The sequence below is a fragment of the Canis lupus genome, chromosome 16 (assembly GCF_048164855.1).
Source record: "Canis lupus baileyi chromosome 16, mCanLup2.hap1, whole genome shotgun sequence".
In the NCBI taxonomy this organism is placed as follows: Eukaryota; Metazoa; Chordata; class Mammalia; order Carnivora; family Canidae; genus Canis; species Canis lupus.
The window spans coordinates 6,567,396-6,583,545 of record NC_132853.1 but is presented as its reverse complement, the minus strand read 5'-3'; the positions used below and the strand labels follow the sequence as shown (position 1 = coordinate 6,583,545).

Genomic DNA, 16,150 nt, shown 5'->3' with positions numbered 1-16,150 from the left:
GGACTGGGCACTGGGCAGGCCCTGTACCACTCTACGACACAGCTAGCATCCTCAGTATCTTACAGGCAGGGACCCTGGGATCAGAGAAGGGGTGTCACCCGCCCAGTGTCACATGGTTCTCACCATGTGAGCTGGGACTGGCCCCCGGGTCTGGGTGCTCGCAGAGCGGTGTCCCCGACACCCTGCTGCTTCCTTCCACTCTAGACCAATGGCCCTCGAACTCGGTCCTGGCGCCTCTGCCCTGGAAGCTGCTGAAAATCCCATATTCCCCGGGCCCCTCCTCAGACCTGCTGCAGCCCTGGAATCTGCATTAACCGCCCTCCTGGAGGTTCCGAGACAGCCAGACCTGCAGGCATCTGGGAACACCATCTGGTTTCCAGAATATCAGCTCAGAAATCCCGCCAAAGGGGTGGGGATTCAGGTGCGGATAATTCTCATTCCTCAGAAGCCCAAGCATCCCACTGGTGAGAGGACCTCTGAGGGACAGGTGCCACCCCTGTCCCTCCCCATCCTTCGTGGTCCCACATACCCGAAGTTTTTAACTGAGATACTCAGTCCCTTCTCGGGTTCCAACACAGATGTGCAATTCCCACCGGGACTGGGGCAGCAGGGTGGGAAGGGGGGGTCCTCCGGCCAAGTCTTTCTGCGTGTTCCAACCTCTTCATGAAGAAGAGTCCGCCAAGCCTGGAGAGAGTCTTCCCTGCGCGTGTGAAGAGGTAATCGATTTGCTTCCCCATTCTTTATTAATCAAAGGCAAACCACAGCCAGCCGGGCCTCTGATCTAGGGAGCGGGGCCACACGGAGAGGGTGCCATTCTTGCCCGGGGCGCGGACACCCAGCACCTCTGATGGGGCACGGGGCCTTCATTCCCGCTGAGCTTCCTCAAGTGTCCAGAACACTCCCCAGAAGCCAAAGGGCCCAGCACACCAGGTAGGAAGCTGGGGCTCCCGGCAGGGAGTGCTGAGCGGAAGGGATGAGTAGGCCAAGAACAATCTGCCAAGGTTACCGAGGAGGCAAAGCCCAGGTGCTGTCAGCTGAGGCCGGGGCTTCCTGCTTTTCTCTTAGATGTGACCAGAGCCTGGGAGCACGTCCCCATCCCTGGGAGTCTCTTGGCCACAGCGCCAGAGCTGGGAAAACAAGACCAGCAACCCAGTTAAAGCCCACTTTTGCAAAGATGCTCCCCCCCCCCAGAACGCACTGGGCCTGAGAACCCCCAACATCTGGCCTGAATCCTTCCTGTTTCTGTCACATCTGGGATGGGGGCATAGAAACGACCGCCCCCCCCGCCCCAATTTCCCACCACTGGCTTCTGACAGCTGAAGAGCCCGATGTAGGAAAGGCTTGTCTGGGATCTCACAGAGGCTCACTCAGCAGATATTTGCAAAGAGCCTCAGTTTCCCTTCTAAGTAACAAGGATGCCGAACCCTCCCTCATCCCCCATCTCCCTGCCCATCTCCTGGGACAAGCCAGGACCCTGAAACAGGAGGGGGTAGGGGGCTGAGTCCAGGCCCGGCACTGAGCCCCAGCCAAGCCTGGGCTCTGGGTCCTGCCCAAAAAAGCCACCCACTCACTTGAGATTAAACAGACACTCCTCTCCTCGGTTCCAGCTCCTTCAGAGGCCCCCACGTACCTCACCACCTCTCACACTGGCCCCCTCCTCACTGTCCTCTGCCTTCTGGACACCCCTCTCCTACTGCTCCAAAAGCCCCAAGTCCCCTCTGGCCCTAGGGCCTCCCCCCATGCTGTTCCCTCAGACTGGAACACCCTTCCCTGGTCCTGACCTGGCCAAGCCTGGCGTCTGTCCATTGAAGGCTTGCCCATACCTGGGGTCTCGTTCCGACCCCTGTGCCCGCCCCAAACTCTGTTAGGGTCAGCTTATGTGTTACTGATGGCTGAATGGCTCTGATTCCCCCTCGCCCCCACCCTGACCCACCCTGACCGTTAGCACTGTGTACCCAGAGGGCCAGACACAGTTCACAGTAAGTGCTCAGCCAGCGGAGAATGGCAAGGTTCCCGCCAGATCACGGGTTTTGGGGGGTTTGGGGGGTGTAGTCGGACGCCGCGGGGCTGAGGTTACAGAGCGGAGGGTGAACGAGTCCAGGCTGGGGCAGGCGCCCGGCCCCGCCCCTTAAAGGGTCCTGGAGAACTCGACGGAGCCGTCCCGGGGTCCCCGGCGTCGTGAGGTTTAATCCAAAGGGCCTTCCACGCACCCAGACCCCACAGGGCAGGGGACCTGGGCTCCCCGCCGACAGCGCGCCCGAGCGCTCCCGGCGGCTCCCTGCAGGTCCGGGCCCGCGGTGGCGCGCCCCGGACCCAGGGGTTCAACTACAATTCCCATGATGCCCCGCTCCGCGGCGGGCCCGGGCGGAGCGAACGCCGGCGGCACCGCCCCTCGCGGCCTTCTGGGAGTTGTAGTTCTCCGCGGAGGAGCGCGGCCTGGGGACGAGGGCGTCTAGGCGCTCGCTCTGGGAAATGGGGAGGCTACGCAGCTCCCGCGGGAAGGGAGGGGCTGAGGGAGCCGGCTGCCTGCTGGCCTGGCTGCAGGGCCTTTCTCTCCAGCAGCCTCTCTCCCAGCATTGTTTCATAACAATAACAGCGACTCAATTTTGTGAGCACCTACTATGTGCTGGACCCAGTACCAATCTCCGGGAGGATAGAGGAAGACAGACATGGTCCCCGTGTTTGTGAGCGCCCAGTCCAGGCAGGGAGGCCGACACGGGACATTTAATTGCACAAGTACTTAATTACTTGTGCCGGATCCAGAGGAGTACAGCATAAGGCTATAATAGCAGGAGTGACAGGGAGGGTGGTGGTGACTATTTTCTGAGCCAAAGAGACGCAGAGAGTAGACAATGGGCTGGAATCTTTGCAATTCAAAGGGTGAATTTGATGGGTGGGGTGAGAAAATCAAGTCCCATCCTTGCCAACTTCTTCATTATTCCCAAGAAGAAATTGTCCCAGAGAGACGAGGGGACTTGCCTCTCACCCAGCCTTGCACGCAGTGGGTGTGAGGAAGAGTTCCAGGCACAGACATCTAATGCCCAGAGTCCTCCCTCCGTTGGGCAGAGCCCAGCCCTTACTCTGCCGAAGGTCTTCACCTCCCTGAAACTGTTTCCCCCTCAGTGACCCTCATGGGGTAATTCTAGCAGAAAAACCAAAGATGATGGATATGCAACCAGCGTTTTACAAGCAGGAGAGGTGCCAGTGTGAGTCACTTTCCGTTCTGTGCCCCAATGTGATGCCGTGGGACAGCCAGGAGCCATCTACAGACTGCCGCCAGGTGCCAGCCAGGGGACAGGCTGCCAGGGCTGGAGGTCCGCAAAGGAGACCCTCATGGCTCGAAGCCCTTCTCTGAGGAGCCAAAGTTTCATCTGAGCCCTGAGGTTGAGGACAACCCAGTCAAGTCTCTAAGGCAAGCATGGAATGTTATGTTCCCAGTGACATGTCACAGGTGTTTAGGTGAAACCGCAGAGCTTCAGTGCACATCGGACCATGTCACCCCTCCTATAAAGCCATCCATGGCTCCCATCAGCCGTCCACATGACGTCCACAACCCTTAGCCTGACCCTTGCCCACTCCTTGGCCTTCTGTTTCAGAATTCACCAAGCCCTTCCCTCCAAGGGGGCCTTAGCAGACCTTTGGCCAAAGCTATGAATTGGCAACCCAACAGGCACTTCTCCCTTTCTTCCTTCTGCTGTAGAGACAAGAAAAATTTAAAAACTCCATTTCCTCAGCCTTTCCTGCAGTTCAAGTTCACCATGTACCCTGGTTCCAGCCAATGAGATAGAACAGAAGCCCTTGGGGAGCAATCTCCTTCGTGAATAAAGAGATGGAGTCTGGCAGGCAAAGGCCTTTGGCCTCTTGCTCTTTCCCTTCTTTCTGCCTGGAACACAGACTCAAGGCCTGGAGATTTAGCAGCCATGGTTATGAGGTAACAACGTGAGACCTCCTCATTGAAGATAGCAAAAAGGAAGACAGAAAGAGCCAGGGTGCCTGGTGGCATCTGTAAGCCACCACACCCACCCCTTATGGCTCAGCTCGGGCTTATCCCTGTCTAAGTCAAAATCCCTCGCCTGTTTAGGCTACTGTAGTAGAATTTCTTTATCTGCAATTAACATGATGCTGACAATACACAGCCTGGCCCGAGTGTCCCTTGCTTAGTGCCGGTCTTATTTGTGTCCTTACAAATCCTACAGGATGCTTATTGTACTCCAGTCTGTATGCTGGCCTTTTTGGGTTCTTTGACCAGGCTGAACTCATTCCTGCTCCAGGACCTTTGCACTGCCCCCCACCTACTCATGGCTGGCACCTTCCATCATTGAGGGCTCAGCTTCAGTGCCACCTTCAAAGGCCCTCCACGCCCACTGCACAATCTTAGGGGGTCCCCCCAGACACCTCTACCGCGTGACCCTGCCTATTTTTACCACCATTCCTTATTGCTAGCTGATCCTCTCTGGCATTTTCATTTCTTCATTTGCTTATGATACAGAATGTGAGCTTTGTGGGAGGGGGTCGGGATTTTTGCCTGTATCACTTACCCTGCATCCCGGGTGCCGGACACATAGTAGGCATTCACTAAAGGTTTGTTGGATTCATTAAGTAATTAATGCTGCTGTCTCTGCCCCATGTGCTCTCTCTCCCGCTTCACTTGGGAACTCCACACCTTCCTTAGAGCCGTCTCCTCCTAGGAAAGCCTTACTGGTGCCCGGACATGGCCCGGGTCAGGTCTGGTTCCCACACCTGTGACTGTCAGTGTCTCTCCTCCCCTGCCCTTTCACTCACGTTTGTAAGAGGGTGACAGCTCCTTCTGTTAGATGCCATATCCCATCCAGGATGTAACATCCAAGAGGGCAGAACCCATCTTCTTTGGTTCCAGTTTTGTGGCCCATGCCTGGCACAGGCGGATGTGTTGGTCAAGTGAATGAATGACAGGAGCTACTTGCTGACTGTGCCAAGCACTGGGGAAGGGGCTACTTCAGTACTTGATCTTGTTCTTTTTTTTATTTATTTATTCATGAGCGACACAGAGAGAGAGAGAGAGAGACAGAGAGAGCCACAGGCAGAGGGAGAAGCAGGTTCCATGCAGGGAGCCCAATGTGGGACTCGATCGCAGGACCCCAGGATTGCACCCTGAGCCGAAGGCAGTCAACCACTGAGCCACCCAGGTGCCCCAAGATCTTGGTCTTGATGGCAGGGATCACTTATAGTCCCATCCACCACCACCAGGCCCCACCCCCACCGCACTCCCTGCTACAGGTAAAACTAAATCAGATCTGCCTTGTTCTGAACAAAGGGGCAGCTGCCCAGACGGGCGCCTGCATCAGCAACGCTAAGCAAAGCCAGCCTGGCTGCATGGCCCAAAGGGCTTTAGGACTGTTCCTCAGCGAGATTTTGCCCCTTCCTTCCACCCCATCCTCCTTCCTCACCCTCTCCCCCCAAATAACAGCACAAACCCTCCGTCCTCACGTGGAATTTTTCGTCTTCAAAGCACTTTTATAAACATGAGCTCATTAGCAGAGCAGCCCCTTGACACCAGGAGGCTGCTCCCTGGGTGTCTTCTGAGTCATAGCGCCAGAGTTTACCGACAAAAACAAGTTTTTCCCATAGAGTGAATGTGGCGCCACAGCCAAGATCACTGTGTCTCAGAAAAAAAGGAAGGAGGAAAGAGAGACACACCGCCTCTGGCAAGAACCAGCGGAGCGCCAGGCCTGGTGTCAGCACCGGGAGAGCTCGGGCACGTGCCCTTGCCTAAAGCCGGAGTGCCCCTGGGGGGTAGGGGCCCCAGTGTGCCCCCCACAGTGTGGCACTTCTTCCGGCATCTCTCTCCTGCCCTACGTCTGCCTTTCCGCCACCCACTCTGTCCCCACCCAGGCACACAGCCCCAGCCCAGCCAGCAGGTGACCGCTGTGTCCTCACAAAGGAGGGAGGCGGCATCAGCCATCTGGTCCAGAGGGTGGCTGCTTTGGGTGAAGGAAGTAGGGTTCAAATCCCAGATCTTCCACTTATAACCCCAGAGACCCTGGGTGAGCAACTGAGGCTCCATTTCCCCCTCTGAAGAATGGGGCCGTGTGGGGACCACATCACTCAGAGTTGGCCGCGAGCGGAGTGTGAGATGGTGCGTGACAAGCACCTGTTCTCCGCAAAGGGTGCGGTTTCCAGCCTGGCTGGTGCTCGGGCTCACAGAGGGGCTTCAGAGGCAAGGCCTGCACGTGGGAGCCTACCGCAGAAGTGGGGGCTGTCTCCTCTCCCTGAGAGAGAGCCTGGTCTTGGCCACCCCTGCCTCCATGCCCCACACCAGCTCACGTACAGGAGAGGCATTTAATGAAGGTGCACAGAAACCACCACAAGAGCTAGACCGGCTCATGGTAGAAGCCCTGGGAAGACAGCAATCTAGACACTCCTCCTCTCTGTCCCAGCATACGCTGATGAGTCCTACTGTGTGCCCGGACACTGTGGCCAAAGCTGGTAAGAGCGCTGAGGGTCTCTGCACAACACATCCCAGCTGCCTCCTGCTTCATGCTGGAGTGAAAAGGTCGGGATGCACGTGGCCCTCAAATGTGGGCTCCTTGAGAACAGAGCCCCTAGCCTCCCACTGGGTGTCTGGTTCACCTTTTTCTTCCCTCCTCACAGAAACTTGCTTTTCAAGTAGGCAACTACAGCTCAGATAAAATATTCACCTCCCTTTGTAAGAATGAGGAGGCTCCTGCTGGGAACATCCAGGAAATCAGTTGTTTTTCTCCTAAAAAGAGAGAAAACCGTCTGGGGGGAGGGGGGCAGCTTTTGTTCTTTGCCCTTCACTTTTTCTCAATCTTCATCCTAAATTTCCTGCCTGGAATGCTGTCATGATTCCTGGAGGTGAAGCAGCCATTTTGTACCTTAAGGATGAAAGCCCCACACTTGGGTTGGTGGAGCAGGAAGCCGGAGCCCGAGGGGCATCGGGAGAGGCTGCCCCGGGCCTGACTGCATCCTGCAGGACTGTCTGGGTTCTGTGCTTAAGCCATCTCAGTCGGGGTTCTGTGCCATGAAGCTAACAGCAAACCCTGACTCATCACCAGGCCACCCAGGAGACTCGTGGCGCTTCGCACAAGGGCCAGCGCAGGGCAGCTGCTTAATAAACATGAGTGAGCACTGCAGTGACGGATGGATGAGGCAGACCAGACCTGCCAGGTGCCCTGCGCCGCACACAGCAGCACCTAAACTGCAAAGACATAAAGGGGGTAGTGACGGACAATCCCATCAGATCGAGGAGGCCTGGGGTCCCGGCCAGCCTCCCCTAGGCCATGCTGTGTGACCCCGAGCAAGTGCCTACCCATCTCTGTGCCTCAGTTTTTCTATCTGAAAAATAAATGTTTGGGACTTTGGGTGGGTCTGCAAGGGCAGTGGCCCCTGAGGTTCTTTCCTTTTTGTGCCGGTGAGAGGGGAAGGGAGCTCCTCTCACCTGTGAATCCAAATTCCATAGAGGGGAGAATAAAAAGAATCAGCTACCAGGTTGGTTACTATCTGGGAAGGGCTGGCCTTGACGAAGCTTGCCCCGTGCCAAATGCTGTGCATCGTCCCCACCAAGTCTTCCCACCACCCTGGGACCCGCGGGCTCTCCTAAGCCCTGTTTAGCAAATGAGGACACTGAGGCTTGGGGGTTAACTAGCTTGACCCACCCTGCCCGGTGAGCGTGTGGCAGGCCAGGGCTGGCGAGCTGGAGAGATGAGATGGGACAGAGGCCTCATCCCCAGGTATGGGGGGGAGGGAGGAGGACCCGCAAGGCATGAAGTCATTTTCCCCAGGGTCCCCGAGGAAGGAAGTCAGCAGGCAGTCCCAGGTCTTTCTGCCTCCAAAGCAGGTGCCCCTGACCACCGCACCACCCTCCCCGGAGGAGTTGGCCATGGAGGGTAGGAGGACAGAAGATTGCACAGACACCAGTGTGAACCATGCAGTGTTTGCTCTGCAGAGATGCTCAGAGCCATGGGGACAAAGAAAAGTGAATGGTACAGGGGCCCGTCGATGGCTCAGCGGTTGAGCGTCTGCCTTTGGCCCAGGGCATGATCCTAGAGTCCCGGGATCGAGTCCCACATCGGGCTCCCTGCATGGAGCCTGCTTCTCCCTCTGCCTGTGTCTCTGCCTCTCTCTGTGTTTCTCATAAATAAATAATAAAATCTTGAAAAAAAAAGAAGAAGAAGTGAATGGAACTGATGAGGATAGTTTGAAGGGGTAGAGCAGGGACAGGCTTGTATTCTGGGCAGGAGCACTGGGCACTTGTTCCACTGTGTTCTCTGCAGGTGGGGGATGACTGACTGTTTTCCCCATCAGTCCGTGAGCTCTTCTAGAATCTTCCTCAGGACTTATCACAGACCAGGGCCCAAGAGAGGGAGAGAGAAGGACTGAATGAGACCCAGCAGTGCCCCCAGGCACCCCAGGGTGAGCGGGCAATGATGGCAGGAGCTCTTGCACAGTCCTAGCATGACTTCCCCCCTGGTTGGCCCTCACTTTTTCCCACATCTCCCATGACTGCAGCCCTCCCTTTCTTCCCTATGGGGCAGTGGGGGTGTGGCGGCTTGGGAGGGCCAGAAGTGCTGGCTGACAGGGGAGGCCAGAGAGGAGTCTGGGGAGGGAGGTTAGACTTCTGTTAGAGTCAGTGTGACCTTACCCTCTTCCCCCCAAATTCTGCATGATTGTCAAGCCCTCGGGTGGTTCCAAGGCCAGGCCAGGTTTGAAACCCTCTGACTTAACCTGTGCGGGTCTTAGTTTCCTTATCTGGAAAATAGGGGAGTGAAAGCCGCCCCCCCCCCCCCGGCCCCTCCATCCCTGTAGCATAGCTGTGAAAACAGCGAGATGGTGCTTGGGAGCGTTTAGCACAGGGGAAGGGCCCTACACATAAATGGTGGTGACTGCTATTCCACACATTTGACCAGTAAGCGGCCACAGCAACGAGGCCATGGCCCTGACCTCTATGTAGCCCAGGAGATGGCCCAGAGACTGTGCAAGAACCAGAGGATCATTTCGTTTGTGACAAGCCCACTGTGACCAAATAGTCGTTCAGTATCTCCCAGATCATTTTTAAAATGCAAATCTGATCAACAGAGAGGAGAGCCTAATGTAGTAATTAGCAGAAGGGAAAAGCAGAAAAATGGATAAACCAGAAAACAAAAAAATCAGCCTCCTCCACTAACCCCATAAATATGCCCAGCAAGAGGCAAATATTAATTGCTTCTTCCACTCGAACCCCCTGTTTGCAGGATCTATTTGTGTTTGTTTTAACAAATGCTGCAGGAGCCAGCCCCCAAAACCATCTCTTTGGAGGAGCCCAAAGTCACCAACAAAACAGACACCTGGCTGGGCTGGACCTGGGAGAGTTTTCTCTTAAAACAAATGCACCCAACTGTCACTTTATTTGTATGATACCGAGGAGTGGAAGGGTGGCTACATTTACCAGGATTGTAAGTACTTGCAGGTATTCGGAGCTGTCCAAAACTTGCCTTCTGGAAAATAATAATCCCACAGAACATTTAAAGAATGATCGTGGTATTGGGGCACAAAGACAGTTTCAACAAACTCCAAAGTAAAACACATTCTCAACACAGTGAAACAAAATCTTAAATTAATAGCTAGAGGATTTTCTTTTTTTAAATCTAACTTGGTGGGAATTTGGAAAGTGATTTCCAAAAAATTCTTGAGATAAAAAGGAATTCGAAAGGACATTATATACTATTTAGATGTTTCATACTGTGTGGACATTAGATAAAATGAGAGTGCTGAATGCTGAAACAGGATGCAGCCAAAGCAATACTCAAAAGGAAAATTCATATCCATAAATATACCTAAGGTTTCCTAAGAAAGAGATTCCTTTAAAATAAAAATTTTTAAAGGTGACTTATTCATCAAGCAGCCCCCAATAAGGGGAGAAACTTCTGCCTAGATTGTCTTGCCAAGTTTCCCTAAAGCTCATAAAACCCAAGAAAGTTCATATTTGATTTCCTCTCCAGAAACTCTCCACCTCTAGACTTGGTGATGATGAAGTTCCAGGAGTAACAGAGATGTGTAGATATGCTCTGGGTTTACTATCTGTGATAGACAGAAAAAGAAAGTGAACCAGAGAAAGTCCTATAGAGAACCCTCACCCCCACTTCTGTTCTCATTAGTGGCTGCCTTTGCCTGAAGCTTCCGGAAGGGCACTGGATAAGGACTCTAAGGAGGCCAAAATTCTAGGCTCTGGTGTTTCCATGCATTAGCTGTGTGACTCTAATCAAGTCACCTAACATTTATGCAGCAGTTGGCTTTTGCTACAATGATGCCGTATAACAAACAACCACAAGCTCTCTGAGGCCTCCTATGCACACACTTATTCTCACATGCACTGGTCTGTAGGTTGACTGAAATTTGGCTGCTCTAGGCTGGGCTCCACCAGGCAGTTCTGTTTCACGATGTGGATCAGTTGAATTTGGTCTCAGGATGTGGGTTGGATTCAAGTCTGTCCCATTTGTCTCCTCATTCTTTTTGGATAAGAAGCTAAATGGGACATAGTTTGTCATAACGTATCACAAAGATGCAAGATGTATAGCAAAGACAAGCAGTACCTCCCCAGGTCTCCTCATAAGCATGAGGTCTCTGCTCCCCATAGTCCATTGGCCAAAGCAGGTCATATGGCCAAGGCCAAAGTCAGGGGAGCAGGGAAATCTATTCTGCCTCAAGAAGGGGATTGAATAATTGCTGAATAACTCAACCTGTCCTGCCTTCTTAGCTTCGGTTTTCTTATCTATAAAATGAAGTTGATGAAAATTCCTACCTCTTTGTAGGGACAAAACTCTTGAGCTCTGTTCTAAGCTCACCATACCTGAACCCTGCACTGGTTGGCACTGGACTTGGGTTATGTCCCACTGCTGCCCAGTGGGAGGATGGGGCTGCAAATCCTGAAGCTGGGCTTGGAGCCAATGCCACCCAAACCACAGCGTTGTCTCTTGATGGAGAAGAGCCGGAGCCTATATTGGGAAGTTCACCACAGAGCCCACTAGCAGTGCCACACATGTTCTTGTTAACGGTCAAATCTCATTGCTGAGTTTCCCAAATTGCTTGAGTCTTACTAACACGTCCACAACAGGGATCCCCTCCCATCCTCAGGCCCCTTCTGGTGCTCCAAGCAAGGCTGGCAGCATTAATTTTCCCAGCTGCCTTTTCGGCTCCAATGGTATCTGAGTGCCTCTGGCCTAAGACTAGCCTGGTGGGTGTCCTTGCCCAGAAACAAGAAGATAAAGAGACTCATGCAGACTCTCTTCACCATCTGGTCTCAGGACAATTCCCCCAGTCAGTGCAGCCTTATCTTCAAAATCATGAGGAAGCCAAAGGCAGGAGAGTAGAGTAGTGAAACATCTGGATTCTGGGGAAGAAAAAAACTCAAGTGCAAACTCCACTCTGCCCCTTTCTGACTAAATTTAAGCAAAGCAAGTAAGCTCTGGGAAGCTCAGCTTCCTCATCTGGGAAAAGGGGCTCCTGACTATCATGTGGGCATCTGCATGGGAGGGTGGAAGGATGATTCAGAACACTGGCTCTGGAATGGGGGCGGCATGGGGTTAGACTCTCAGTTCTTCTGATGAAGAATTCCTGAAAGGCTTTGGTCTTTTCATCTGTAAAACGGGAAGATACTAGCTGCCGGATGGGATGCGTGAGATCCCATGCTGTCAACCACTGAGTGCAATGCCTAGTACACACTCAGTCCTCAACAAAGAATGGTTCCCCTCCCTTCTCATGACCCCCCAAAATATCAAGTTGTTCGCCCTAATCAATATGGAACAGAACTAGTCACTAAACATGTAATGATGAGATATGTCGTATAATGTGCTTATAAACGTTAACTAGTCCAATGAGTAAAATATCCAGATTTGTCAAAATTTAACATATATCCAGGTTTCAGAGATATAAGATATAGGATGGGGAGTGTCTTAGAAAAGATTAGTTCAGGGGCACCTGGTGGCTTAGTGGTTGTGCATCGGCCTTTGGCTCAGGTAGTGATCCCAGGGTCCTGGGAACGAGTCCCACATGGGGCTCCCCGTGGGAAGCTTGTTCTGCCTGTGCCTGTGTCTCTGCCTCTCTCCGTATTTCTCATGAGTAAATAAATAAAAATCTTTTTTTAATAATAAAAATCTTTTAAACAAAATTAGTTCAGCGTCTGATAATACAGTAAGAAATCAACGTGTTGAATAATGTCTGATTTCATTACCTTGGAGTAGCCTTGTCTCCCCGAAAATATGCATACCATTGGAGAACACACTGTCCTTTCCCCCTTCTCTTTTGTCCCATAAAGAGTTTAGCACATAGTCAATACTCAACAAATATCTGTTGAAAATGTAAATCAATCTATCCCTCGATTCATCACAGAACCAACGGATGAATCAACAGGACTGCTTGTTGATTCAGGAACTGTGTTCACTACTAGGGGAAGGGAAGACTGGTTAAAACCTTTTTCTTTTCAAGAGAGACTTCTCGGCTACACTGATATTTAAATATATTTTTATTCACATCTGTAAAGCTAAAACACTTGTTCATCAGGATCCTTTCACACAGGCAATATTTGTTCATTGAACAAACACTAATTGGACGTCCATTATTTGCTGGACACTGAGCTGCCAAGCACAGAAACTTCTGTCCCTGCCCTCAGTTTACAGCCCAGAGGCAGAGACACATACACATGTAAAAAAAAAAAAAAAAAAGTAAGTAAACAAACATTTTCTTGGTAGTGTGGGATGTGTGATCCATGAATTGGCCAAAGCTCCCCTTTATCTTTCATCAAGGACTATTTGTCAGTGACAAAGCTGTGCGTTTACTGAACTGGTCTATGCACCTGCTGAGCCCACCTAAGGACTACATTTCCCAGCCTCCCTTGCAGCTAGGTGTGCCGAGACTCAATTCTGGCCAAAGAAACTGGGAGGCATGATGATTTGGGTTTTGCTCTAAAACATCCTGCTGAGTCCTCACACTCGGTCCTACCGCCTCTGTCTGCGATGCTGCCAGCAAAGAAAACTTCTTGGATGGTGGAACCGCATAATCGGAGGAGCCTGGAACCTGGAGGAAAGCTGTCTGACCTGTCTGTGCTGGATTGCAACGGGAGGAAGAAAGAAACTTATATTGGGTCTAGCCTCTAAGATTTCAGGAACGATTTTTCCTGCAGCCGAGCATAGCCCAACCCCGAACGCTGAAAACCAGTGAAATCAAGTTGAATATATGAACCGAAGCAGCATGGAAGGTTCACGGGTCCACATGGACGATCACGAGCCTCAGCTCTCAAAACCTGGGCACCACCATCTACCTGCCAAGTGCCTCCCCAGGTGTTGAGTTAAAAGAGCCGACCCTGGAGGCAAACCAGTCTAGATTTCAGTCACTTAACCTCTCTGTGCCCCAGCCTCCTCATCTCTAAAATGGGCATGATAATCAATGTACGTCCGTCATAGATGCTATCATGAAGATGCAACAAGATGATTTGTGTAAAGAACTTAATGACCGGTACATAGTAAGTACTCAATAAATAGGCTAAGAAGAGCCACTGGGAGCCACCACCAAGAACACAAAGCAGAGACCCATTTTGCTGCACCCCCACCCCTGGGAGGTCAGTTCTGGAGAAAGGCTTCTGCCCCCAGCACAGACCACAAGGCTCCACTCTCCTCCTACCTGGAAGCCTCTCCCCTTCCTGTCCCTCTCAGCCAAATTAATCCAGCTCCTCTGAGGTCACGGGCAGGGCTCCTGCTCACATTTCCACCCCTCCTGCAGCCAGAGCCCTGTGTGTGTGTGTGTGTGTGTGTGTGTGTGTGTGTGTGTGTCTGGGAGGGGGTGGGGGAAAGCAGGTGGAAGGGAGGAAAGAGCTGGGTTTCAGAGGACCAAGTGTGCATCCTGCCCCCTATTCCTCCACTCATTAGGAGGACGCTGCTCAGAAGCTTCTTGTCTCTGTGCCTTGGTGTCCTCAACTGTATGACAAAGGTGATGATAGCACCTGGGTCCCCAAGAAGTTGGATGGGTTCACTGACGACATGGATGTCCAGGGTCCTGCCGGGTGCCTGTTCTCCAGCACAAGATCCAGAACTAAAATCCTTTTTAGCCCCATGTTTAAAAAAATAAAAAGGAGCTTGCGAGATGAATTGAGGACAGATGATCAGTACTCACTGGGCTGTCTCTCCCTCCCACACTCTCTTCACACTCACACACTCACACACACACTTGAGAAATGATTTTTTTTTTTTTGAGAAATGCTCTCAAAACAAAACAAAAACTCTGCTTTGTTCCGTGTAAGCAGCATTAAAAATTCACCAGTTGTGGGGAGCGAGAGGGACAGGAGTGCAGGCTGAGCTCGGCACAGATTGCCAGAGTTTGGACCAGTGATTCGGGGACTCGGGCTTTGGGGAGACCCCCAGGGGAGAGCATTGGGGTCTTGGGGACCCTCTGCCCAGGAGGCCTTGTGAGGCTGCTCACTTTCCCCTCCTGCTAGTCCCCATCACAAAGCCTTGTTTACTTCCTTTATCACCCTCATTGCAATCTTGTTTATTTCTCTGCTTGTTTGTTTCTTGTTTGCTTCCCATCTGGTCTGGAATGTAAGTAACATGGACTGGACGGGGACTGCGGTGGTTCTAGGAGCTGATGCAGAGCCAGGCACGTAGTAGGCACTTAATATTTGTGAAAGAACCAAAGGGCAAGAGTCCATAAATAAGCAAACGGATGAATGGACAAGAGAGCAACGGCGAGGCACAGGGCATCAAGAACGGATGATGACAGCCCTTCCCTAGCTTGGACCAGGGCCAGTACCCATGCAGCGGCGTGGGAATATGTGTGGCCCCAGAACAACTTTCAGAGCCTCAGTTTCCTCAACTGTAAATTAGAGATGATAATTGGAGATGATATACCTACCTCATTCGACTGCTCAGAGATGAATGAAGAAAAACATCCGTGTTAAACATGATTCTGTGTCTAGCACAATGATCTATAGCTTTATCCACTGAGTGGGGAAGTGGGTGGAGGAGGCAGGCAGCATATTCACTAGCTCCCACCACTCAAATGAAAAAGAATTCGAAGATTCAGTTCCTGAGATCCAAGGAGCTTCTCACTCCTTAGAAACTCCCAGCTGAGTCGGGTGAGGGGACAAAGGTCTGTACTAAGTGAGTTATAAAAACAACTCCTAGCCAGGAACCCCTGAGCCGCCCCCCACCCACCCACCCACCCACTCTCACACCCACCCAGGGCTGGCCCAGGATTAACTCTGGCCTGCCCAGCATGCTCAGCTTCTGGCAGGATTTTGAGAAAAAAGAAAAGAGGGAAAGGGGGACGTCTCGCGTTTCATTTCAATACTAATCCCTTCCACTCTTCAAAGCACTCTGCAGTCCCTTGCTGCTTACAGGACCTCCTGGAGGAAGGTGCTGAGTGAGGAGACTGAGCCCCAAAACGAGGCGATACAGGCCAGTCTGGGGCTCGCTCCCATTTCTCCTGACCTCCCCCCAGCCGCCACCCGGCCAGCTAGACCACCTCAGATGTCCAGAACTGAACGCACAGACTCCATCCTCATCCCAAGAGCAGCTACCCAGCAGGTCTGCCATAGAGGCTCCCAGCTGAGCCCTTGGCAGACATCACTAATCAATTGGGGCACATGCCAAATCCCTTCCGACCCAGAGCTCCAGGCAGACACTACCAATCAATTGGAATTGGCCTGGGAGATTAAGAGGATCCTCAGCTCCGCTCCAGGCTGTGCGAGCTGCCTGGTGTTCTCCCAGGGGCTTAGCACAGCGCCTGCACGCTGGCCAGCATTTTAAAACTCCATAGTTATTGAGTGAATGAATGAATGAATGAATGGATGGATGCATGAACAAATAGACATCCGGCCTGTCCCAGGTGCTCGGGCAGAGACCCTGGTTGAGAGATCCAATCACGTCTCTCTACACATTCCATTAATAAGGACAGAATTTGTTGGAAAGGCCTATAAATCCAAGAGGAATAGCGGGGGTCTCCATCCTCCCCTGCTGCTCTGCTCATGGTGCTCCCACTTCCCCAGAGCCCTGGGATTGGAGCCACTTCTTTCAGGTATGTGACCCCAGGCGAGTCATCCAAGCTCTCTGCACTCAATGGCTCCATCCATAAAATGGGGATTTTACCTGAATCTGCCTCCCAGGCTGGGGTCCGGACACAAGAA

At 52.3% G+C, this 16,150-nt stretch overlaps 3 long non-coding RNA genes across 4 annotated transcripts; 2 read left to right on the top strand and 1 right to left on the bottom strand.

Moving 5' to 3' along the window:
• Positions 1-736: 736 nt before the first annotated feature.
• LOC140605846 (uncharacterized) lies at positions 737-5,882 on the bottom strand. Its single transcript, XR_012008363.1, has 3 exons — positions 5,467-5,882; positions 4,783-4,993; positions 737-1,127 (listed from the first exon to the last, which is right to left on the bottom strand). It is a non-coding gene; the product is annotated as an uncharacterized lncRNA (long non-coding RNA).
• Positions 2,538-4,133, top strand: LOC140605845 (uncharacterized). Of its 2 annotated transcripts, XR_012008362.1 has the most exons (3): positions 2,632-2,736; positions 3,124-3,412; positions 3,701-4,133. It is a non-coding gene; the product is annotated as an uncharacterized lncRNA (long non-coding RNA). The 2 variants fall into 2 exon arrangements; XR_012008361.1 differs by having other exon boundaries at positions 2,538-3,412.
• LOC140605847 (uncharacterized) lies at positions 5,858-7,361 on the top strand. Its single transcript, XR_012008364.1, has 2 exons — positions 5,858-6,465; positions 6,856-7,361. It is a non-coding gene; the product is annotated as an uncharacterized lncRNA (long non-coding RNA).
• The last annotated feature ends 8,789 nt before the right edge of the window (positions 7,362-16,150 follow it).